The sequence below is a fragment of the Lactuca sativa genome, chromosome 3 (assembly GCF_002870075.4).
Source record: "Lactuca sativa cultivar Salinas chromosome 3, Lsat_Salinas_v11, whole genome shotgun sequence".
NCBI classification, from domain to species: Eukaryota; Viridiplantae; Streptophyta; class Magnoliopsida; order Asterales; family Asteraceae; genus Lactuca; species Lactuca sativa.
This window is the reverse complement of record NC_056625.2, coordinates 187301865-187326787: the sequence shown is the minus strand read 5'-3', so window position 1 is coordinate 187326787 and position 24923 is coordinate 187301865. Positions and strand designations below refer to the sequence as shown.

At 41.2% G+C, this 24923-nt stretch overlaps 5 non-coding genes across 5 annotated transcripts; all 5 read right to left on the bottom strand.

The window, feature by feature from the left end:
* Positions 1-1983: 1983 nt before the first annotated feature.
* Positions 1984-2102, bottom strand: LOC128133112 (5S ribosomal RNA). Its single transcript, XR_008231301.1, has one exon. It is a non-coding gene; the product is annotated as a 5S ribosomal RNA (ribosomal RNA).
* An 835-nt stretch (positions 2103-2937) lies between these two features.
* Positions 2938-3056, bottom strand: LOC128133143 (5S ribosomal RNA). Its single transcript, XR_008231321.1, has one exon. It is a non-coding gene; the product is annotated as a 5S ribosomal RNA (ribosomal RNA).
* Positions 3057-3891: 835 nt separating this feature from the next.
* Positions 3892-4010, bottom strand: LOC128133128 (5S ribosomal RNA). The gene has a single exon (XR_008231313.1). It is a non-coding gene; the product is annotated as a 5S ribosomal RNA (ribosomal RNA).
* Positions 4011-4845: 835 nt separating this feature from the next.
* LOC128133123 (5S ribosomal RNA) lies at positions 4846-4964 on the bottom strand. The gene has a single exon (XR_008231312.1). It is a non-coding gene; the product is annotated as a 5S ribosomal RNA (ribosomal RNA).
* Positions 4965-5799: 835 nt separating this feature from the next.
* On the bottom strand, positions 5800-5918 carry LOC128133122 (5S ribosomal RNA). The gene has a single exon (XR_008231311.1). It is a non-coding gene; the product is annotated as a 5S ribosomal RNA (ribosomal RNA).
* Between the last annotated feature and the right edge of the window lie 19005 nt (positions 5919-24923).

The window sequence follows — 24923 nt, the reverse complement described above, 5'->3', positions numbered from 1 at the left end:
TTCGGGATGTTACACGTCTACATTCCCATGATGTATTTTGTGGTAATAGGTGATCACAGATCTGGAACGATTGTTACGTCTATCCTTAGATTATATGGGTTGTTTTAGTTTCGAGATCCTTAAGTATCTAGTGGTTCCGAGGGTTCGCTTGTGCCTATAATTGAGTCGTTGCAGCAATATGAAATAAATATAACGCATAATCGTTTCAGGGGTATGTACCATCTTAGCACACGAAAGAGAGTCATGTCGGATAGTAGGGGAAATTAGAAAAGGCTGGTCCTAGTCGTGGCGAGAAGTGTCTGGTGGTGATGCTGATGAAGTGGATGCACCTCGGAGACGAGCTACTTGTTGCTCGGTATCTCGTAGGCGTACCTTCCAAACTAACTGTCTCGCTCGAGAGTCTCCATTCACTTCCCGTGTTTTCCTTTCATCCTTCTTAATAACAAACCACATTTGTTTCGTTCGATTTGGGGTGTCCTGAGCTTGGTTATCGATACCTCGGGTGCGTCGCACCACGACTGGGAGGGCCTGGTCAGCTGGTCCTCTGTGGCTAAAATTAAAGAGACCTCAGCTCTTACCGTGGTGTGGTCGTATTCCTTACTGGTGACTTTATCCCCAAATATCGGGTGCCCGAGGGGGCATGGGGTCACCGGGGCCCTTACTATAAGTCGGTGCCCTGGATTTACATGGAGGATTGATGTCATTGAATTCTACATCCGTGTCGTCATCGTCATTGCCCTCCGGCTCTTCCTCTTCGAGGTCCACTATTGACTCAGCGGGTTCACCTGCGAGTTCTACTTCGTGTCCCTCCTGGGGTTCTTCCTCTGGGTCGAGCCACCCGACTATTCCTTGACTCGGCTTGGAAGGAGAACGAAACATTTCCTTATAAAGGGGTGTAGATACCTTCCTTGTCACAACGCGTTTTAAAGCCGTGAGGGCAGCAGATCCCATAAGAACTCTGCAGTTAAGCGTGCTCGGGCGGGAGTAGTACCAGGATGGGTGACCCCCTGGGAAGTCCTCGTGCCGAGTGGCCCAAAGCGGACAATATTGTGATACGTGCCAGAGGGGGATGTTACAAATGGTATCAGAGCTAGGGCACAGGTCGATGTGTTCGACGGGGGAGTCGAACCCTATAATGGGGGGTGAAAGTGGGTTAGATCTGATCCCACATCGGCTTGGAAGGAGAACGAAACATTTGTGGTTTGTTATTAAGAGGGATGAAAGGAAAACACGGGAAGTGAATGGAGACTCTTGAGCGAGACAGTTAGTTTGGAAGGTACGCCTACGAGATACCGAGCAACAAGTAGCTCGTCTCCGAGGTGCATCCACTTCATCAGCATCACCACCAGACACTTCTCGCCACGACTAGGACCAGCCTTTTCTAATTTCCCCTACTATCCGACATGACTCTCTTTCGTGTGCTAAGATGGTACATACCCCTGAAACGATTATGCGTTATATTTATTTCATATTGCTGCAACGACTCAATTATAGGCACAAGCGAACCCTCGGAACCACTAGATACTTAAGGATCTCGAAACTAAAACAACCCATATAATCTAAGGATAGACGTAACAATCGTTCCAGATCTGTGATCACCTATTACCACAAAATACATCATGGGAATGTAGACGGAGGTAGTAAGAATTTTACAACAAGATGCGAAAATTTATAGAGTACAACCAGGAATGCCGATCATCACTTACGATCTGGGTTATCAATGTGCATCAGGAAAATGCCATCCCGCAAGAATAACAAGCGCACCCGCGAGACACCACTCCTGCAGATGGACTCTGCTACATTCCAAGCTGCTGTAATGGCAGCAGTAACCGCTGCCATGGCACAGATCAATGCCAACAACCCTAATGGAGGCAGGAATAGCATTGACAACTCCAGCCAAAGGAACAAACATGGAAACCAACAAGTGACAACCTGTCAAGGAACTCCAAATGGGGGTATCAAAGTGGGTCTTGTCCGCTTTGGGCCACTCGGCACGAGGACTTCCCAGGGGGTCACCCATCCTAGTACTACTCTCGCCCAAGCACGCTTAACTGCGGAGTTCTGATGGGATCCGGTGCATTAGTGCTGGTATGATCACACCCGAGGTATCGATAACCAAGCTCAGGACACCCCAAATCGAACGAAACAAATGTGGTTTGTTATTAAGAGGGATGAAAGGAAAACACGGGAAGTGAATGGAGACTCTGGAGCGAGACAGTTAGTTTGGAAGGTACGCCTACGAGATACCGAGCAACAAGTAGCTCGTCTCCGAGGTGCATCCACTTCATCAGCATCACCACCAGACACTTCTCGCCACGACTAGGACCAGCCTTTTCTAATTTCCCCTACTATCCGACATGACTCTCTTTCGTGTGCTAAGATGGTACATACCCCTGAAACGATTATGCGTTATATTTATTTCATATTGCTGCAACGACTCAATTATAGGCACAAGCGAACCCTCGGAACCACTAGATACTTAAGGATCTCGAAACTAAAACAACCCATATAATCTAAGGATAGACGTAACAATCGTTCCAGATCTGTGATCACCTATTACCACAAAATACATCATGGGAATGTAGACGGAGGTAGTAAGAATTTTACAACAAGATGCGAAAATTTATAGAGTACAACCAGGAATGCCGATCATCACTTACGATCTGGGTTATCAATGTGCATCAGGAAAATGCCATCCCGCAAGAATAACAAGCGCACCCGCGAGACACCACTCCTGCAGATGGACTCTGCTACATTCCAAGCTGCTGTAATGGCAGCAGTAACCGCTGCCATGGCACAGATCAATGCCAACAACCCTAATGGAGGCAGGAATAGCATTGACAACTCCAGCCAAAGGAACAAACATGGAAACCAACAAGTGACAACCTGTCAAGGAACTCCAAATGGGGGTATCAAAGTGGGTCTTGTCCGCTTTGGGCCACTCGGCACGAGGACTTCCCAGGGGGTCACCCATCCTAGTACTACTCTCGCCCAAGCACGCTTAACTGCGGAGTTCTGATGGGATCCGGTGCATTAGTGCTGGTATGATCGCACCCGAGGTATCGATAACCAAGCTCAGGACACCCCAAATCGAACGAAACAAATGTGGTTTGTTATTAAGAGGGATGAAAGGAAAACACGGGAAGTGAATGGAGACTCTCGAGCGAGACAGTTAGTTTGGAAGGTACGCCTACGAGATACCGAGCAACAAGTAGCTCGTCTCCGAGGTGCATCCACTTCATCAGCATCACCACCAGACACTTCTCGCCACGACTAGGACCAGCCTTTTCTAATTTCCCCTACTATCCGACATGACTCTCTTTCGTGTGCTAAGATGGTACATACCCCTGAAACGATTATGCGTTATATTTATTTCATATTGCTGCAACGACTCAATTATAGGCACAAGCGAACCCTCGGAACCACTAGATACTTAAGGATCTCGAAACTAAAACAACCCATATAATCTAAGGATAGACGTAACAATCGTTCCAGATCTGTGATCACCTATTACCACAAAATACATCATGGGAATGTAGACGGAGGTAGTAAGAATTTTACAACAAGATGCGAAAATTTATAGAGTACAACCAGGAATGCCGATCATCACTTACGATCTGGGTTATCAATGTGCATCAGGAAAATGCCATCCCGCAAGAATAACAAGCGCACCCGCGAGACACCACTCCTGCAGATGGACTCTGCTACATTCCAAGCTGCTGTAATGGCAGCAGTAACCGCTGCCATGGCACAGATCAATGCCAACAACCCTAATGGAGGCAGGAATAGCATTGACAACTCCAGCCAAAGGAACAAACATGGAAACCAACAAGTGACAACCTGTCAAGGAACTCCAAATGGGGGTATCAAAGTGGGTCTTTTCCGCTTTGGGCCACTCGGCACGAGGACTTCCCAGGGGGTCACCCATCCTAGTACTACTCTCGCCCAAGCACGCTTAACTGCGGAGTTCTGATGGGATCCGGTGCATTAGTGCTGGTATGATCGCACCCGAGGTATCGATAACCAAGCTCAGGACACCCCAAATCGAACGAAACAAATGTGGTTTGTTATTAAGAGGGATGAAAGGAAAACACGGGAAGTGAATGGAGACTCTCGAGCGAGACAGTTAGTTTGGAAGGTACGCCTACGAGATATCGAGCAACAAGTAGCTCGTCTCCGAGGTGCATCCACTTCATCAGCATCACCACCAGACACTTCTCGCCACGACTAGGACCAGCCTTTTCTAATTTCCCCTACTATCCGACATGACTCTCTTTCGTGTGCTAAGATGGTACATACCCCTGAAACGATTATGCGTTATATTTATTTCATATTGCTGCAACGACTCAATTATAGGCACAAGCGAACCCTCGGAACCACTAGATACTTAAGGATCTCGAAACTAAAACAACCCATATAATCTAAGGATAGACGTAACAATCGTTCTAGATCTGTGATCACCTATTACCACAAAATACATCATGGGAATGTAGACGGAGGTAGTAAGAATTTTACAACAAGATGCGAAAATTTATAGAGTACAACCAGGAATGCCGATCATCACTTACGATCTGGGTTATCAATGTGCATCAGGAAAATGCCATCCCGCAAGAATAACAAGCGCACCCGCGAGACACCACTCCTGCAGATGGACTCTGCTACATTCCAAGCTGCTGTAATGGCAGCAGTAACCGCTGCCATGGCACAGATCAATGCCAACAACCCTAATGGAGGCAGGAATAACATTGACAACTCCAGCCAAAGGAACAAACATGGAAACCAACAAGTGACAACCTGTCAAGGAACTCCAAATGGGGGTATCAAAGTGGGTCTTGTCCGCTTTGGGCCACTCGGCACGAGGACTTCCCAGGGGGTCACCCATCCTAGTACTACTCTCGCCCAAGCACGCTTAACTGCGGAGTTCTGATGGGATCCGGTGCATTAGTGCTGGTATGATCGCACCCGAGGTATCGATAACCAAGCTCAGGACACCCCAAATCGAACGAAACAAATGTGGTTTGTTATTAAGAGGGATGAAAGGAAAACACGGGAAGTGAATGGAGACTCTCGAGCGAGGCAGTTAGTTTGGAAGGTATGCCTACGAGATACCGAGCAACAAGTAGCTCGTCTCCGAGGTGCATCCACTTCATCAGCATCACCACCAGACACTTCTCGCCACGACTAGGACCAGCCTTTTCTAATTTCCCCTACTATCCGACATGACTCTCTTTCGTGTGCTAAGATGGTACATACCCCTGAAACGATTATGCGTTATATTTATTTCATATTGCTGCAACGACTCAATTATAGGCACAAGCGAACCCTCGGAACCACTAGATACTTAAGGATCTCGAAACTAAAACAACCCATATAATCTAAGGATAGACGTAACAATCGTTCCAGATCTGTGATCACCTATTACCACAAAATACATCATGGGAATGTAGACGGAGGTAGTAAGAATTTTACAACAAGATGCGAAAATTTATAGAGTACAACCAGGAATGCCGATCATCACTTACGATCTGGGTTATCAATGTGCATCAGGAAAATGCCATCCCGCAAGAATAACAAGCGCACCCGCGAGACACCACTCCTGCAGATGGACTCTGCTACATTCCAAGCTGCTGTAATGGCAGCAGTAACCGCTGCCATGGCACAGATCAATGCCAACAACCCTAATGGAGGCAGGAATAGCATTGACAACTCCAGCCAAAGGAACAAACATGGAAACCAACAAGTGACAACCTGTCAAGGAACTCCAAATGGGGGTATCAAAGTGGGTCTTGTCCGCTTTGGGCCACTCGGCACGAGGACTTCCCAGGGGGTCACCCATCCTAGTACTACTCTCGCCCAAGCACGCTTAACTGCGGAGTTCTGATGGGATCCGGTGCATTAGTGCTGGTATGATCGCACCCGAGGTATCGATAACCAAGCTCAGGACACCCCAAATCGAACGAAACAAATGTGGTTTGTTATTAAGAGGGATGAAAGGAAAACACGGGAAGTGAATGGAGACTCTCGAGCGAGACAGTTAGTTTGGAAGGTACGCCTACGAGATACCGAGCAACAAGTAGCTCGTCTCCGAGGTGCATCCACTTCATCAGCATCACCACCAGACACTTCTCGCCACGACTAGGACCAGCCTTTTCTAATTTCCCCTACTATCCGACATGACTCTCTTTCGTGTGCTAAGATGGTACATACCCCTGAAACGATTATGCGTTATATTTATTTCATATTGCTGCAACGACTCAATTATAGGCACAAGCGAACCCTCGGAACCACTAGATACTTAAGGATCTCGAAACTAAAACAACCCATATAATCTAAGGATAGACGTAACAATCGTTCCAGATCTGTGATCACCTATTACCACAAAATACATCATGGGAATGTAGACGGAGGTAGTAAGAATTTTACAACAAGATGCGAAAATTTATAGAGTACAACCAGGAATGCCGATCATCACTTACGATCTGGGTTATCAATGTGCATCAGGAAAATGCCATCCCGCAAGAATAACAAGCGCACCCGCGAGACACCACTCCTGCAGATGGACTCTGCTACATTCCAAGCTGCTGTAATGGCAGCAGTAACCGCTGCCATGGCACAGATCAATGCCAACAACCCTAATGGAGGCAGGAATAGCATTGACAACTCCAGCCAAAGGAACAAACATGGAAACCAACAAGTGACAACCTGTCAAGGAACTCCAAACCCCAAGCTTAAGAGTAGGAAGCTGAGGTCTGGAGGTAAGAGAAAGGGGCAACACACTCAAGGGTACTCAAGGGAGCAACGTGTTGTTGCTGTTCATGCGACCACGACCCCTATTACACCAGCAGCCAGGAGACCATATGCTGGAAACCTTCCAAAATGCAACCAGTGCAAATTCCATCATAATGGAGCCTGCAGGGAGATGCATTACAACAAATGCAACCGAAAGAATCACATCGCCAAATTCTGTAGAACTTATCCATGCCAAAATCGTCAGCCAAATGAAAGTGACAACAATCGCAACAACCCTAACCACAACACCAATGATGAAACCAGTCGCACTTGCTATAGGTGTGGAGGAACTGGTCACATCAGGCGCAATTGCCCCAGGGATAACAATCGAGGAGCAGAAGGATCAGAAATGGTCCTGACCTTGGGTTAAGGCAAAGCAGACCAAGACCCGACAGTTGTTACTGGTATGTTCCCATTTAACAACTCTTTCGCTTACCTCTTATTCAATGGCAAATCCGATTGAAGTTTTGGTTAGTAACAACTTCAAACACTTACTAAAACAACATCCCCAAAGCTAAGCTAAGCCTTTTCAATGGACATGGCCAAAGGGGAAAAATGATTTAATCTAGGGTACTCATGTGGAGTACGCCTTAACACTAAACGACCATTCATTACAAATAGATTTCATGCCAGTAAATATTAGGAGTTTAATGTGATAATCGTCATGGCTGGGTAAGCCCCCACTGTGCTGATGCTATGTGCCGCGAGAAGGCCGTTTGCCTTCACCTTCCTAATCACGAAAACTCTAATAATCCATGGTGATAAACCTGGCGCTAATCCTCTTCCTATCTCGTGCATCAAGGCACAGAAGTGCCTGCACCAGAAGAACTATGTTTTCCTCACTCATGATGTGGACAAGATCAAAGAAGAGGTAGGCATGCAGAGTATTCCAGTAGCTTGTGATTTTCCCAAATGTGTTTCCTAATGAACTTTCGGGAATACCCCAGAGAGACGAGTTGAATTTCGAATCAACCTCATATCGGTAACCACATCAATTGCCAATTCACCCTATAGGTTGACTCCCGCCAAAAATTCACAAGTTATCCTGTCAACTGAGTAGAATTGTTGCGCAAGGGATTCATTAGACCAAGCTCCTCATCCTAGAGAGCTCCGGTCTTGTTTTTCAAGAAGACAGATCCTTCCGAAGGTACATTGATTTTAGGAAATTGGACAATCTCCCTATTAAAAGTCGATACCTACTGCCACGGACTGACGATCTATTTGGCCAGCTCCAAGAAGCTCGTTAAAATAGATCTAAGAATCGGGCATCATCAACTTTGAGTCCGAGAAGGCGACATTCCAAAACTGCATTCCGAACTCGTCGCGACCATTTCAAATTCATTATGATACCCCTCAGTCCAACGACTACTCCCACGGTATTCATGGACCCTACAAACCGAGTTTTCCCAACCATTCCTAGTCGTCCTTTTCATTATTTTCATCAATAACATACTCATCTACTCTCGAGGCAAGAAAAAAAAACACTACCATCATCTACGACCAGCCTAGAAAGCATCAAGGCTGGGAATGTCGCGATGAAAGCACTACATGGATGGATACAACTCTCGAAGTCGAAAGACGAAACTTTTTTTTTTTAGAGTTGAATTGGGCATTATCTGGGTGATCGTCGATAGGTTAACCCAATCTGCCCATTTCCTGCCAATACAGAAATCAAACAAGATGGAAGAATTAGCTTGGATCTATATCCAGGAGATCGTGAGACTCCATGAAATATCGGTATCTACTATCTTAGATCGAGATAACAGATTTTCTTCAAGACTATGGCAGTCACTTCAGAGGGCTATGGGAACATCACTAGACATAAGCGTTGCTTACCACCTTCAAACCAATCGCCAAAGTGAACGAACCATTTGACCACTCAAATTCATACTACAAGTCTAGGTGTGTGAGTTCAACAAGTCAGGGGATACCCGGTTTCCTTTGACAAAATTCTCATACAATAACAACTACCGCACGAGCATCAAGAATGCTCCTTTCGAAAACTCATTATAGTCATAAATGTATATCACTTGGTGGTACTCTCATGAGACCGGAAACCACTAACGAAACCAACAAAAGAAGATAATCCAAATCAAAGCTGGATTTCCAGCATCGCGAGACCGACAGAAGAACTATTCTGAAAAGCGGCGTAAGCCAGTAGGATGTCAAGTCGGGGATCGCGTGTTATCAAAAGAATCTCCTTGGAAAGGAATGATTCGTTTTAGGACACGAGAAAACTAAACCCACGATACATCGGACTGTTCGAGCTTCTTGCTCGGATTGAAGACATATAGACTGTAGCTGCCTGTGGAGCTCAGCAACGTGAACCCTGTGTTCTGTGTCTTGAATCTGAAAAGATGCATATCAGATGAGTCTCTTATCATTCCTTTACGAGAACTCGGAGTAAGCGATGATCGCATGTTCATCAAAGAACCAGTCAAGGTATTGAATAGGGAAGTAGAACATACAAAACAAAGCCCCATTATGAATGCGAAGATTTCCATGGAAGGCTAAGCGTGGACCGAAATGCACATGGGAAACATGAAGATCAGAAGAAGTGCCTATTCTCTCATTCACAAACCTATCCTTAGAAAGAATTTCGGGACGAAATTCCCTCTAACGGGGGGATGATGTCACAACTAGCATTTTTAGCTAGGAAATTCTACCCCATATAAACATCATCCATTGTAAAAGCATGTACCCTAAGTGAATACAATACTCTATCCTCGTTCAAGATACACCTCATATGTTTAAATAAGGGTTGGAAACCCTATATATATATATCCCGACTCAAGTTCATTATGGACTATGATTCTCCTATTGGACCTAATGGGCCAATAAACCCTTAACTTAACTCTTTTAAGCTAAGAGTCTTAAGTTGGGCCTTATTTGAATTCACATTCATTAAAATATTGTGTTTTGGGCTTTAATGGGCGTAGAATAACCCACACCTTTCTCATGGACCTATTTGGGCCGAGAACTACCCTAAAAGTCCAATGGGCCGAAAATTTTCCTTAGGGGCTTCATAATTTCGAACCAAAGAAAGGATTGGGCCAAACTAATTCACCCTCCTTCCTCCTAGCCCAATTCTCGGCCCATTATCTATATATATAAAAAAAAGAGAAATTAGCTAATTAGCTTAATGCATGACACATCATTTTTATTTGGAGGATAACCAAGTCATTTACCCACCATGTAACAATGCATTCACATATATCCATGCAAAACCTTATCTCTTCCTTCTCTCTCCCCCTAATTCACGGCCATAAGGCCCTTCCCACCCTCATCTCTCATTTCAAACACAATAATCTCTTATCTTTACCTCTTATACTCAAGAAAATCCTCTCTTCCTTCCTCTCAATTTTTCGAGATTCTAAGAATTTCAAGAAGGTTTTCCCACCTAGGTCATCATCTTTGGTAAGTTTTTCATTAGATCTATGATTTCACTCCTTGATCTACTCAAAAATCTCCTCTTACACTATACTTTCGTGAATCATACTCTTATAGCACCATAGAGCTCGAAAATCATCTCCATAACACATCTAGGGTCGAGATCTCTTCACTTCTCCATCAAAACCGACTTCCAAACCCCAAGGTGAGCTTCATACCCCCTATTTTCTGTTTTTATGAGTTTTGTGGGGGGGGGGGGGAATACAAGTGAAAGTGTAGATCTATATGTGTTTTGTATGCCTTGTATGATTTCCATGCTTATATGTATGCTTTTATGTGTTTTTATGTTGGATCTAGCCTTAAAACCCCTCAAACCGAGATATAACTTATGTTTTATGATCTTAGCTTCAAATATATTTCTACACACAAAGTGTTTCAAGAAAAATGGCTAAGTGGTTTAGTAATAATTTTCTTTGGGTTAAAAACACAAATTTTGGGCCAAAAATGTGAAAAATACAAAATTAAGGGCCCAAATTGACATTTCACAGATTCTGATGGATGAAGTGTGCCAAAACAGTTTCCATAAAATTATTTCTGGAATTATACTCAATTAGAGGATTAAAAACATAAATTTCAAGCTTAATGGGCTAAAAATGACATTTTCGGCCCAATGAGGCCCATTATGCGAATTTTTCTGTTTTGGAGGGCCAAAACTGTGAATTTCTATAAAACAGTGGACTATAAGTGTCCCAAATCCTTTTCAAAGGTTTAAAATGCTTTTTAAATTTAAAAAGGACCAAAGTTGCAAAAATTTTCCAATTTGGGCCAAAATTGTCAAAATTGCGAAAAGGAGGGCTAAAACCGAGAAAAACTGCATTTTCAGGGACTTAAACTGTTTTCTATGAAAAATATGCTGAAAAATATTAATTTCAATAATTTTTGGTGTTAAAATGTCAAGAAAAATAGTTTAAGGACCAAACCGGGAAGTATTTGATAAAAAGGGTTGAAAATGTAAATTTTACAAATAATGAGGGGCTGAAAACAGAAATATTTCAAGGCTAATTCAATATGTACAATTTGATCAAATAATGGCACTGCAACTATCGACGAAATACAACTCATTACAATACCAAAAGTCGTTGTTAAACGAATTGGCTCGGTCTCGAGCCAATAGAAATCTACAACTACTAACTCTACAACACTACGATTCATACAAGTAACGTTTGGTAATACATATACATACGAGTGTGCACAGACGTCTACGCACCATCTTCGGGCCCCAAAAGTGTAAAATCTTGCTTGTTGGGCCTAGCTAGCCCAATGACCTGATCTTAAGGCCCGAAGACGCATATTTTTCTACGAGGTGTTGAGTTTCACCGACTTGGCACAACGTAGAGTGACTTTCAATGGCTTGTACCACTGGTCCCCAAGGGTCCTTGGTATTGCTAGAAGAGTCTGCATATTTTACGAGGCGGGTCGGGGACCCCTCGCACGCATATTATCCCCAACCGATTTATAGAGTCATCGAGGCCTTCGTGTCCTCTTTCTCTTCGGATGTGGGACTACACCTAGTCAGGGCGATTGGATAACGCGATTAGTACTGACGACGCCTTCGGGAATCGTTAGTATAACTATAAACTGGGCGTTTGTGTAACGCGGGTTTGTAGTAAATAATCCTGCTCGAGAACCTTCCAACGTCGCCTGGGACTGACACTTCTATCTTCGTAATGGTTTCAACGCAACTTAATGGATTCCAAAGGAACTAGGGGAACATCGGGTTTTCCTAGGGTTTTCAATACATACAGATTTGAAATGCATACATCCTCAATGAACAATTTTTTTTTACAAGTATAGAAACAAACAAGCATACCTATGGATCTTCACGAACGTTTTCCAAAGCCTTTCTTTTCAGAAAATATCGGATTTTCTGGTGGTTTCTCAAACAATACATACATTGGATTTCAAACACTACTTATGAACTCACCAACATTTCATATGTTGACGTTTTTCAAAATATTTGTATTCTCAGGTAACAGATAAAGTGAAGGATGAATTGTACTCTATGACGTTTTGCTGTCGTTTAACTAGTATCGAACAATCACTTTCGAGAATGTAATGTTTTGAGACAATGTAACGAATGTAAACTCTACTGGTTGTACAATATTAATGCATGGTGAAGAATGTTGTTATGTTTCATATATATTCAATGTTATGGTATTCAATTGAGTCACGACAGCCCCCGGACGTTTCCGCCGTCTGGTTCGGGGGTGTGACACTTCTAGACAGTCTAGTGGAACACTAGCAGGCTCGCAACCTGTAGGTGTTTGTGAACGATATGTTCACCGGTGTACTCCATCCCCCACATGGTTGCCTTTAGGACATTTATTGCTGAGGAATCCCCTTAGCAGTAGTGTCTGTCCCGATGATGATCCTTAGGCTAGGTCCCTTATGATAGGTGTTTAGGGACGTAAAGTGAGGATAACGGGAACGGGTAATCGGGTTATTGTTGATCGATGAAATTAATAAACTTATTTATTGTGGGTTGAAAACCCTATGTGCTCACCAGGCTCCCAAGCCTGACCCACTCAGTTTTATGTATTACAGGTAGTGGCGCATGAGCATAGGTGTGATGTTTTGGACGAGGGATTACGGATATAGGCCTATAGATATGAAATAATGTAGTAAGGCTTATATTGTACTGTTTATGCTTTTGATTTGTACGAACATGACATCCCGAGTCTTTTAATGAAATACATTTCTATGGAAATGCTTTTGATAAATCTTTATCATATTTTTGTTTTGGGACAAATTCCGCAACACTTTCATTTAAAATGTAACTCTGATTTTTAAACAAAGCATAAACAAATCGGTCTTTTCTGGCCGTGATTTTGGGGATGTCACAGTTGGTATCAGAGCATTAGTTTAAGAGAACTAGGAATTTGTAGGATTTCTAGACTTAAACTTAGAATGCTAAGCGATGATTGTCAGGTGTGAGCACTAGCTTATTTTAGGAATTGTCCCTAAAATGCTTTTATGTGCTAAATGCTTTGTGCATAATATGTTGTTAATTGTTCGGATCTATCGTCTGTTGCCGACCGGATCTGGAAACCTTATGTGTTTAGGAATCTAAACGTACGACTACGATATTAGAACTAGCATGTCAACGTTTCAGAGTGATAAGGACGATTTAAAACGTCTATCCGAAATAAAGATCTAAATTCACCTTATTCGGTGTATAGATCAAGATGGCAAGGACCCATAGCGGAAACGTGAACGCAAATAGAGGTAGGAACCAACCCCCAGTGGTTCAGCAAATACCTGTTGTTGAAGAAGTTGCACCTGAGCCAGTCACCATGGCTGGAGTTCAAGCCATGATTCAGGCTATGCTAGCTGAACAAAGGGAAGAAATGAGACGGATGCTCCACGAAAATAGGGACGAACCTACCATACATGTTGAACCGACGGAGCCAGTTCCCGAGCCATCTGAGGAAGGGAACTATAGCCGCCAAGTGAGTCAAGTAGGGACTCAAGGTGAGCAAAAGGATGGCCCAGAAGGGAGAAACAACAAGGATGGGCGGATGTACAAAAATTTCTTGGGTGCGAAACCACCAAGTCTCTCAGGAAGCCCAAAGCCTGTTGAGATTATGGACTGGATCTCCGAGATGGAGATGGTGTTTGAGAGCTGCGACTGCAGCGAGAAGCAGAAGACTGTCTTCGCTGTGAGACAATTGAAAACTGGAGTCTTGAGCTGGTGGAAGCTATTGGCAGATACAATGCCATGGGGAGAAGCTCTGAAAATGTCATGGGATGAGTTCTTGGAACAACTGAAGGCGCAGTACTGTTCAGAGATAGACCTGATTGATCTGAACAATGAGTTCCAAAATTTGAAGAAGGGGAGAATGAGCATCGATGACTATGCTGCTGCATTTACGGAAAAGATGAAGTTGTTTCCATACCTAGTGCCAACCGAACTTTCCAAAATTGAGAAATTCGCAAACGGACTGCCGGCTGACTTTGGCTCAACAGTCAAGATGGCAACCACTCTGAAATCAGCTGTTTGAGCAGCTAAGAACGTGGAGACCCAACAAAAGGAAAGAGGTTTGGAGAGGGCTGAGGTTGGTGAGAAACGGAAGTTCAATGGATCCTCGAAGTCCAACAAGAAGAGTAGATTCTCGAAGTCTAGTTCGAGGGGAGGAGGATCAGAAGCGAAGTGGTGTGACAAGTGCAAGAAGAAGCACTCTGGGAAGTGTGACGGAGGGGTCACTTGTTACAAGTGTGGAAAGCCTGGGCACTACGCCAATGAATGCACCCTCAACCAGAAAGCCTATTATGGGTGCAATGAAGAAGGGCACATTTTGAAGGACTGCTCGAAGAAGAAAGAGACAGGAAGACCCAACATACCACCGAAGCCGAATGCGAGAGCCTTCCAGATGACGCTCGAGGCTGCAAAGGAGGCAGCAGACGTCGCTTCAGGTACCTTTCTTGTAAATGGTTTGCCTGCAAATATACTATTTGATTCCGGAGCCAACTACTCCTTTGTGTCGCATAAATTTGGTGGGAAATTAGCATTGCCTGTAGAAAAACTAGATAATGCCCTGATTGTAGAAGTTGCCAGTGGCAAATTCGTACCTGTTAGTAATCGTATTAGGAACATCGTCATTGACCTAAACGGAAACGAATTCCACGAAGAGCTATTACCCATAGAGTTAAACGGTTTCGACATCGTTTTGGGTATGGATTGGCTTAGCGCCAACGATGCTGAGATTCAATGCCGAAAGAAGATAGTAAAGGTAAACCCACCCGGAAAAGAATCATTTATGGTGTATGGGGACAAACACAGAGTGAATTCTGGAATCATCTCCCTGATGAAAGCCAGGAAATGTTTGTCCAAAGGATGTGCATTATACTTGGCATTCGTAATCGATGCCAAGAAGGAGAAGAAAGAGGTGCAGAATATACCGGTTGTGTGTGATTATCCGGAAGTCTTTCCCGAAGATCTTCCCGGATTACCACCTGATAGGCAAGTGGAGTTTCGTATAGACTTGTTACCAGGAACAACACCGATAGCAAAGGCACCTTAACGATTAGCACCGACGGAGATGAAGGAGCTCATGACGCAACTTCAGGAGCTGTTGGACAACAGTTTTATTCGACCTAGTTCATCACCCTGGGGAGCTCCGGTGTTATTCGTGAAGAAGAAGGACGGAAGTATGAGAATGTGTATAGACTACCGAGAGCTGAATAAGGCAACGGTGAAGAACAAGTATCCATTGCCGAGGATTGATGACCTATTCGATCAGCTGCAAGGTTCGAGCTACTTCTCAAAGATCGATCTTAGGTCAGGATATCATCAGCTAAAGGTGAGAAAGCAGGATATTGAGAAGACTGCATTCAGAACGAGATATGGACACTACGAGTTCTTGGTTATGTCATTCGGGCTAACCAATGCTCCCGCGACATTCATGGATTTGATGAATAGGGTTTGTAAACCATTCCTTGATAAATCCGTGATAGTGTTCATCGACGACATTCTCGTCTACTCGAAAAGCCAAGAGGAGCATGACAAGCATCTACGGGAAGTATTAGAAGTGTTGAAGAAGGAGAAGCTTTTTGCAAAGTTTTCCAAATGCGACTTTTGGATACGGGAAGTCCAATTCTTGGGTCATGTTGTTAACCAGGAGGGAATAATGGTTGACCCTGCAAAGATCGAGGCTGTAATGAAGTAGGAACGTCCAAAGAGTCCCACGGAGATTCGAAGCTTTCTAGGATTAGCCGGATATTATCGACAATTTATCCAAGGCTTTTCTTCGATAGCTGCTCCATTAACAGCTTTGACTCATAAAGGAGCTACGTATACGTGGAGTGAGAAACACGATAAGGCATTCGAGAAGCTAAAGAAGAAGTTATGTGAAGCACCGATACTTTCTCTACCCGATGGAGTCGAAGATTTCGCGGTTTATAGTGACGCTTCTGGAGTCGGGTTGGGTTGTGTTCTGACCCAAAGAGAAAAGGTGATAGCATACGCATCTCGACAATTGAAAGAGCACGAAAAGAACTACCCCACTCATGATCTGGAGTTGGCAGCGGTAGTTTTTGCCTTAAAGATATGGAGGCATTACCTCTACGGCACGAAGTACAAGCTCTTCACTGATCATAAGAGTCTCCAGTATCTCTTTAATCAGAAGGAGTTGAACATGAGGCAACGACGCTGGCTAGAACTTCTCAAGGATTACGACTGTGAGATACTTTACCACCCAGGTAAAGCAAATATTGTTGCTGATGCTCTCAGTCGGAAAGTCAATCTGGAAAGGAAAAGGCCAAGAGCGTTAAGAATTGAAGTCGTCTCGACGATTGTGGAAAGTATCAGGAAAGCTCAAGAAGAAGCTTTAGAGAAAAATGACCGAAAGGAAGAACGTTTGGGAAGATCGTTAGTGTTTGGTACAAACAGTCGAGGACTGAAGGTATTCCAAGATCGAATTTGGGTACCTAAGACGGGAGGAATAAGAGATCTTCTGATGGAAGAAGCACACAAGACCATGTACGCGATTCATCCCGGTAGCACTAAAATGTATAGGGACCTAAAACCCTACTACTGGTGGCCGACGATGAAGCTCGATGTTGCGAAGTATGTGGCCGAGTGCGTAACATGTGCGAGGGTTAAGGCACAACATCAGAAACCGTATGGGAGTTTGGAACCTTTACCTGTACCCATGGGTAAATGGGAAGACATCACCATGGATTTTGTGACTAAACTGCCCAGGACGAAGAACGGTCACGACATGATTTGGGTAGTCGTGGATCGTTTCACCAAGAGTGCACACTTCATAGCAGCCAACGAGAAGTGGTCTATGGATAAGCTCGCAAATGCTTACGTGAAGGAAATTGTAAGACTTCACGGTGTCCCTCTTACGATTGTATCAGATCGTGATAGTCGTTTCACGTCAAGGTTTTGGAGGAGTCTACAAGAGGAGTTAGGTACAAAGTTGTGTTTTAGTACTGCTTATCATCCGCAAACTGATGGTCAGAGCGAAAGAACGATTCAGACGCTGGAAGATATGCTGAGAGCATGTACCCTCGAATTCCAAGGGAATTGGGACGAGCACTTACCTCTAGTAGAATTTTCCTACAACAATAGTTTTCACTCGAGCATCAAGATGGCTCCTTATCAAGCCTTGTATGGGCAGAAGTGTCGTACGCCGTCTTGTTGGCTTGAAGCCGGAGAGAAGCAGTTTATGGGCCCCGAGATAGTCCATGAGACTGCTGAGAAGTTGAAGGTGATTAGGGAAAGGATGTTAGCAGACCAGGATCGTCAGAAGAGCTATGCTGACAAGAAAAGACGACCGATAACTTTCGAAGTTGGGGATTCCGTTTTGCTTAAAGTCTCACCGTGGAAGGGACTTATACGATTTGGGAAACGAGGAAAGTTGAGTCCAAGGTTTATTGGACCGTTCAAAGTTCTTCAGAAGATAGGGAACCAAGCTTACAAGCTGGAATTGCCCGAAGAACTCAATGGTATTCATAACACCTTCCATGTGTGTTATTTGAGGAAATTCACGGGAGATGTTCCCGACATAATTCCAATCTCAGAGTTAAGGATGGATGAAAATAAAAGGTTGATCGAAGAGCCTGAGGCAATTGTTGACCGTAAGACTAAGAAGTTACGACGCAAGATGGTCGACTTGGTGCTAGTCCGATGGAAACATTTGAATGGGCCGAATCTCACTTGGGAAACAGAGGATGACATGATGAGTCGCTATCCACATCTGTTTGCTGATGCATGATTCCGGGACGGAATCATCCTAAGGGGGAGAGAATTGTAACGCCCGGGTTTCAGGGCTAAGCATTTTTGTCAATGTAATAGTCTAGGTCAACTCTTGTAACTCTTTTTGAAGTAATAAAGATGAAATATTTGAGTATTATGTGAATTATATGTGTTTATTATTTAATTATAAATGTATAATTAATAAAGAATAAAAATGAGCGTCAAAATTAAAGTGTGAGATAATCCCGATATCTCTACATAAAGTTGTAGAATATGTCTCAAGGTTTCCGTGCATATAAGGAACGCCGAAATCCGAGTTATAACGAAGAAGTTATGACCCGTCGAAGTTTCACGACAGAACCGGCACGATACCGGGAAGCGTGAATAGTGAATTTACGATAGAGCGAGATTTAGCCTTAGTGATCTAAACAAAGTCGTAGAATATGTTAAACTAAGAACATCGATAAAAAGAACGCCCAAATCTGACTTCGTATGAAGAAGTTATGAGATTTTAAACAGACCAATCCTGTCCCGGCTTGTTAAAAATATAACTTTAAAAATAAAGTCAAAATTAGCCGACGGAGTCTAAACGAAAGTTGTAGAGTACGTCTTCACCTACGCGTGGATATAAAGAACGTCAAAAACGGAGTTCGTATGAACGAATTACAAATTATAATAGCATATTTACGTATTAAAATAAAGTATAAATCATGTATACGTACACATATATACACATATGTATATATCATTAGAAAGGTATCGACGATGCGGTCATTATAAGACTAATGTTGAGTTCTTTCGACATTAGTTTAGTACAAATATCATTAAATTCATTTATAATAGTATTATAGAGGGGTGTTTAGTTGTTTATATAACTAAAAGGTCATTAAGTAATTATGGAGGGTAGTTTTTGAAAATTCAATTAGTATAAATAAGAGCCTTGGGCTCTCATATTTCTTGCACCATTCTCTTGATTCAAGAGTCTTTCTCTCCTTATCCCCCGAGCATTTCGGTCCCTCGTGATTCGACTTCTCTTTCTATAGCTTAGTATAGTAAGGTGAGCGCTGAAGCGCTGCATGAATCTTTCTTAGAAAGATTCAGCGACGAAGTTATGCCCCTGCAGAGCCCGACTCCTAGCTAAAACCCCCTTGTAAGTAAGTTATGCTTACCTTATTTTAATATAGCTTATATTTAAAATTAGTATTGTTATTATGAACTTATAATAAATATTTGAGCTATTATTATAACTTATATAAGTGTCGTTATAATTTTTTTTAACTACTCGCGGTACGGGGAATCTGGTTTAAAGGGCCGCATAGGGTTGTTGGATTTCAGAAGTGCTATATGCCAAAATGGTCCTGCCCTCCGGTGTTTTATGTCTGGCCCCTGTCTGTACATAGTGGTTGGAAAATATTGTTTAACGCTTATATAATAATAATAATACTAAGACTAATAGTTGGTCACGGTAAATATTAGACTAAAATTTAGCGATAATAATGCTAGGTTTCGTCGAAGGAAAATAGAATTGTTAGAAGCAAGCGCTGCCCGATTTTGGAATCATCACCTTAACAAGTGAGTGCATAGTTACTTTCAACTTACACATAGATATGAAGTATTTTATATAAATTACGTGTTATGTGTGCATATTATCTGAATACTTGCTATCTATGCTAGATGAACGTTGTTATACATGTTTTCAATGATTTAAACTCTATATGTATTTTATATCTACGAAAATGTTGGGGTAAAACATGGGTAGATGCAATAGGTGATGTGTGATAAAATGATGAGAGGCCTCGATGTTGATGTTGTTGATTCTGTCATCTAGCGGAGTATGGATGACGACCACGGACTCTTCTAGACAGTCTAGTGGAACACTAGCAGGCTCGCAACCTGTAGGTGTTTGTGAACGATATGTTCACCGGTGTACTCCATCCCCCACATGGTTGCCTTTAGGACATTTATTACTGAGGAATCCCCTTAGCAGTAGTGTCTGTCCCGATGATGATCCTTAGGCTAGGTCCCTTATGATAGGTGTTTAGGGACGTAAAGTGAGGATAACGGGAACGGGTAATCGGGTTATTGTTGATCGATGAAATTAATAAACTTATTTATTGTGGGTTGAAAACCCTATGTGCTCACCAGGCTCCCAAGCCTGACCCACTCAGTTTTATGTATTACAGGTAGTGGCGCATGAGCATAGGTGTGATGTTTTGGACGAGGGATTACGGATATAGGCCTATAGATATGAAATAATGTAGTAAGGCTTATATTGTACTGTTTATGCTTTTGATCTGTACGAACATGACATCCCGAGTCTTTTAATGAAATACATTTCTATGGAAATGCTTTTGATAAATCTTTATCATATTTTTGTTTTGGGACAAATTCCGCAACACTTTCATTTAAAATGTAACTCTGATTTTTAAACAAAGCATAAACAAATCGGTCTTTTCTGGCCGTGATTTTGGGGATGTCACATATATATATATATATGGAACGGTTTAGTTGAGATTAAAAAAATTAGAGAATGTGAGATTAAATATCAGCCAATGGAACTTAATGTCAACTAACGTCAACTGTTAAATGATTAAGGGGTACAGTAAACTTTAAATTAATGTTAAGAAAGCGGTCACCTTCCTTCTCTAAAAATCATCATATCGCTAAATCATCGATTTTCAGTATCAGTCACGTAATCATATCATCAAATCTTCAACAATTATTCAATATAATAAAAAAGATCCTATTTTTACTGAATCTGTTATCAAATTAATCGCAATCTTCAAATAAAAAAATGATCGAAACAGAGCATCAGTTCATATCCTCATAAATACGAGATACAATCCTCAAATCGAAGAAACAAGCACCTCGCAATCATAAACATAGCATTTAAAAATTGAATCGAAATCAATTTTCATAAATGATGTCGAATCCAAAAGAAATTGACAAGTCGATCACAACTGATACTATTATAGCTGAAATCAATTCAACTCGTAACGACGAATAAATCGATTCAATTTCTTTCACTTCTGAAGAACTTCAAAATACGATTCGTATTGAAGGTACAACTAATTCGTTTTAATACTACATGTTACATTATAGTTTCTACACTTCATTCTCATTCTTTTATTATACAATACAAATTATGAAAAATCATATATGATTATACAATACAATATGTGATTTAATCATATAAGGATGAATAATCATATATGACTTTTCATATATATGATTATTCATATGTATTTATAGTTTGTAATTATAATTTATCATATATGTTTTCAAATTGAAATCTATATTAATATTATATTTGGATGAATAATCATATATGATTATAGATCATAAAATATGATTAATCATATATTACAAACTACAAATACATATGATTAATCATACATGATTAAACAATATCAAGTATGATTATTTATAAATTAATACGTATAATCATTTATGATTACACAGTATATTATATGATCGATCATATAACACAATGTACAAATACATATGATTTAACATCTAATAATATATTAATATCTAAAATCATATATGATTTTTCACTACAGGAAAAAGGCCTTTTACGACGCTCATTGCGCGTCGTAAATGGCTCAGACGACGCGCAAATGCGTGTCAAGGAAGGTCATGTCATAAAGATAGACGACGCGCATTTACGACGCGCTCTTATGATACGCAATGCACGTCAAGGAAGGCCATGTCATAAAGATAGACGACGTGCAAATGCGCGTCATCTAGAGACGACGCGCCCTTATGATACGCAATGGGCGTCAACGAAGGCCATGTCATAAAGCTAGACGACGTGCAAATGCGCGTCATCTATAGACGACGCGCTCTTATGATACGCAATGCGCGTCAAGGAAGGCCATGTCATAAAGGAAGATGACGCTCATATGCGCGTCGTCTAGAGACGATGCGCTCTTATGATCCGCAATGCGCGTCAAGGAAGGCCATGTCATAAATGAAGACGACGCTCATTCGCATGTCGTAACCTTACGTCTCTCGTTTTTACTACGCGCCTTTACGACGTTTTTACGACGTGCATTTACAACACACATTTACAACGTGAATACACATAATAAATGACAAATATACCAAAACATTCATTTTCATCTAAACGTCAAACAACTTTACATATATGTTGAATTACCTAAGTTGTAACTACATGTTACCTTAAGTAACATTACTAAAAGTTAGCAAAAAATTGTACATGTGTCTCAAAAGACTACCTAGCATTACACATGTCAAAAGACCATACCTAGCATTAGTGGTTAACCATAACATTGTTTTGCGGATACATTGTCAAAAGACCATACATATCATCGATAAATGAAGCCTGTAACAAACGTTGACCATTCTTCACGTATCTCATCGATATCAGCAGTTGTGTACTCAGCTTTGCCATCCCCGATCTGTGAAAACATTTGCATATTGTTTTTATTAATAAAAAATAGCATATTAACATATTCTGGAACAGTAAGTTGCTATATTTTAACAACTAAGCATTGTATTTTCAAATGAATGAAAGCACATATTCTATAACAGTAAGGATGCCATAAATTATAGTAATGAAAGTAGAATGCTATATCCTTACATTGTCTTTGACCAACACTTCAATTCCTTCTTCCACTATCTCCTTCATGAACCTTAGCAAGTAGTAGCCACATTCGGTAGATCCGGGCTGAACTGGACACTACAAAGTTACATATAAAATGATCATTTCAATTGATCCAAAAAATAAAGTTAAAACTACAATTTCAATAAGGAATTAAGTGCTGACCGTAACATTAACCCAATTTAGTTTAACCCTTTTGTTGGATCCACTTTGTGTAGTGTACAAAACCATTGCCCTATAAAAAAAACATTAACAAATATGTGTTTATTGTACTCACATCAAGTGTTTTGATAATTTATATTACTTACGAATCAACAATTTGCTTCAACTGCATATTGAAATTGCCAGAGCTCAAGGAATCAAGATAATAGCAAGTATCCGATTTCATGTCTAGTACACCCAATACCCAATGTCTTCTACAAAAACCACAAAAAAAAATAAAATGTCAAATAACATAATTGCAGTCATTTTAAAAATAAAATGTCAAATAACAATACCCAGGATTGTAGGGCATAAAGATGATGTCATTGCCCTTTCTTTTAGACAACCGATTTGCTAAACCTCTGCTTGCATCGTCAATATTCTTAGATTTCCCTTTACGCGTACTTGGTGAGATTACTGCCGGGTTCACAAAGCAAATTCCATGGTCTCTTTCTGGGGAGCCATACTTCAATTTGTTAAACAACACCCTGTTATCATACAAACACTAAATTCATTAAACATTTTTTGAAGACACATTGTTATTTAAATTAAATTTCTTGCACTTACATCATATAAGACACAATAACAGCACCAGTCAGCTCATCCATTGTAAGAACTGCTTTAAAATCATCCCAAGTTAAGTACGTGTAACTATCGTACCCAAAAAGATCATTCTCACTCTGCACTCTTATAGAATCAACCTTTGTAACTTGTCCATCAGCCATCATTGCAGTCATTTTCAAAATACTACTGTTCTCAATCCTTATCCTTGTCTTCATCTGTGCTCTGGTCCACCTTCTTTGCACGGTCACATTTTGTTTCTCCTTTTTAATCTTCTTTTCTATTCCAATCAGTACTTCTTCCACATCATTCCCTTCTTCCACATCATTCCCTCCTTCCATATCACATGGTTGTTTTTCTTTCTTATTACTTCCTATTTCTTCTTTTGGAGGTGTTGCATCTTCCTTCACTGGTGTTACATCTTCATTCACTGGTGTTGCAGCTTTCTTCACTGGTGTTGCAAGCTTTTTCACAGATTTCGCCACCACTTTTCCCTACAAATGCAATCAAAAATACAAATAGTATTACCAAAAAAATTAAGAACTCACTCAAATATCAGAAAAATTAAGATAACCAAGGGAAAATATGTTCAAATAGTATTACCAGGTCAGAGCATCGAATAACTAAGTGTCTTGGCCAGCTTAGTATGTGTCCCAGTGCATCTTTGACCTTCACAATGAACTCCTCTTCAAGTGGAAAGGGTACTAAAGCTTCTCCTTGCAAAATTGTTTCAATCATAACTTCAATGTTTTCATCTGTTACATAAACATAAAAAATAATTAAGATTCAATCTTCTAAAAAATTAAAATATATAAATAATAATAATGCAAATATATTTCAAAATACCCGATGCTTTCATTATGGTTCCTTTAGCAACCATATTTGCAGCAAATTCAACCGCAAGAAGACATGAATTATCCTGCAAAATATAGTATGTTAGTTTGTAGAAAAAGAAAATTATTTAAATATATTTTTCATAATTGTCTTCAAGGACTTACAAGTGATTCATTCTGTGGTTGTTTTTCAAAATCTTCAATGACGCCCCCTATTTGGCAACTTGCAGCTTCAGAAACATTAAGTACACCTCTTTTTAGTTTCTCCAAGTCATCTTCAAGTTTGTTTATTCGTTTATCCACCCTCTCGTTCTCAATCTCCAAGTAATACTTAACATTCTTGGGTAAATAAAAGTATTGTTGTGGCGTTATAAATCTACCCATCCCTCGTACACGCCCACGTTGTTCCTGAGTACCCAATGCCTCTGTAAGCACATCATGTGTTCCACATGTAACCTCTCCAAAGCTTCCCGATTTCTGAAGCTCATCCTGTAAAAAAATAAAATGGGACAAATGTTAGAAAAATAAAATGGGACAAATGTTATGTTTTTTTATATATTTGGGAATTAATGAAACTTACAATTTTATCAACAATCGTCTTCACATCTGCATCGTATCCTCCTGTCTTCAACTCTCTTGCTTTTTTCCACAGCACTGTCCTATCAATCTCCTCTTCCGTCTTGCCGGTTTCTTGCATCTAAATTATCAAGAATAACAAAATCAATTAACATAAATATATACAAATAAAATAATCAATATT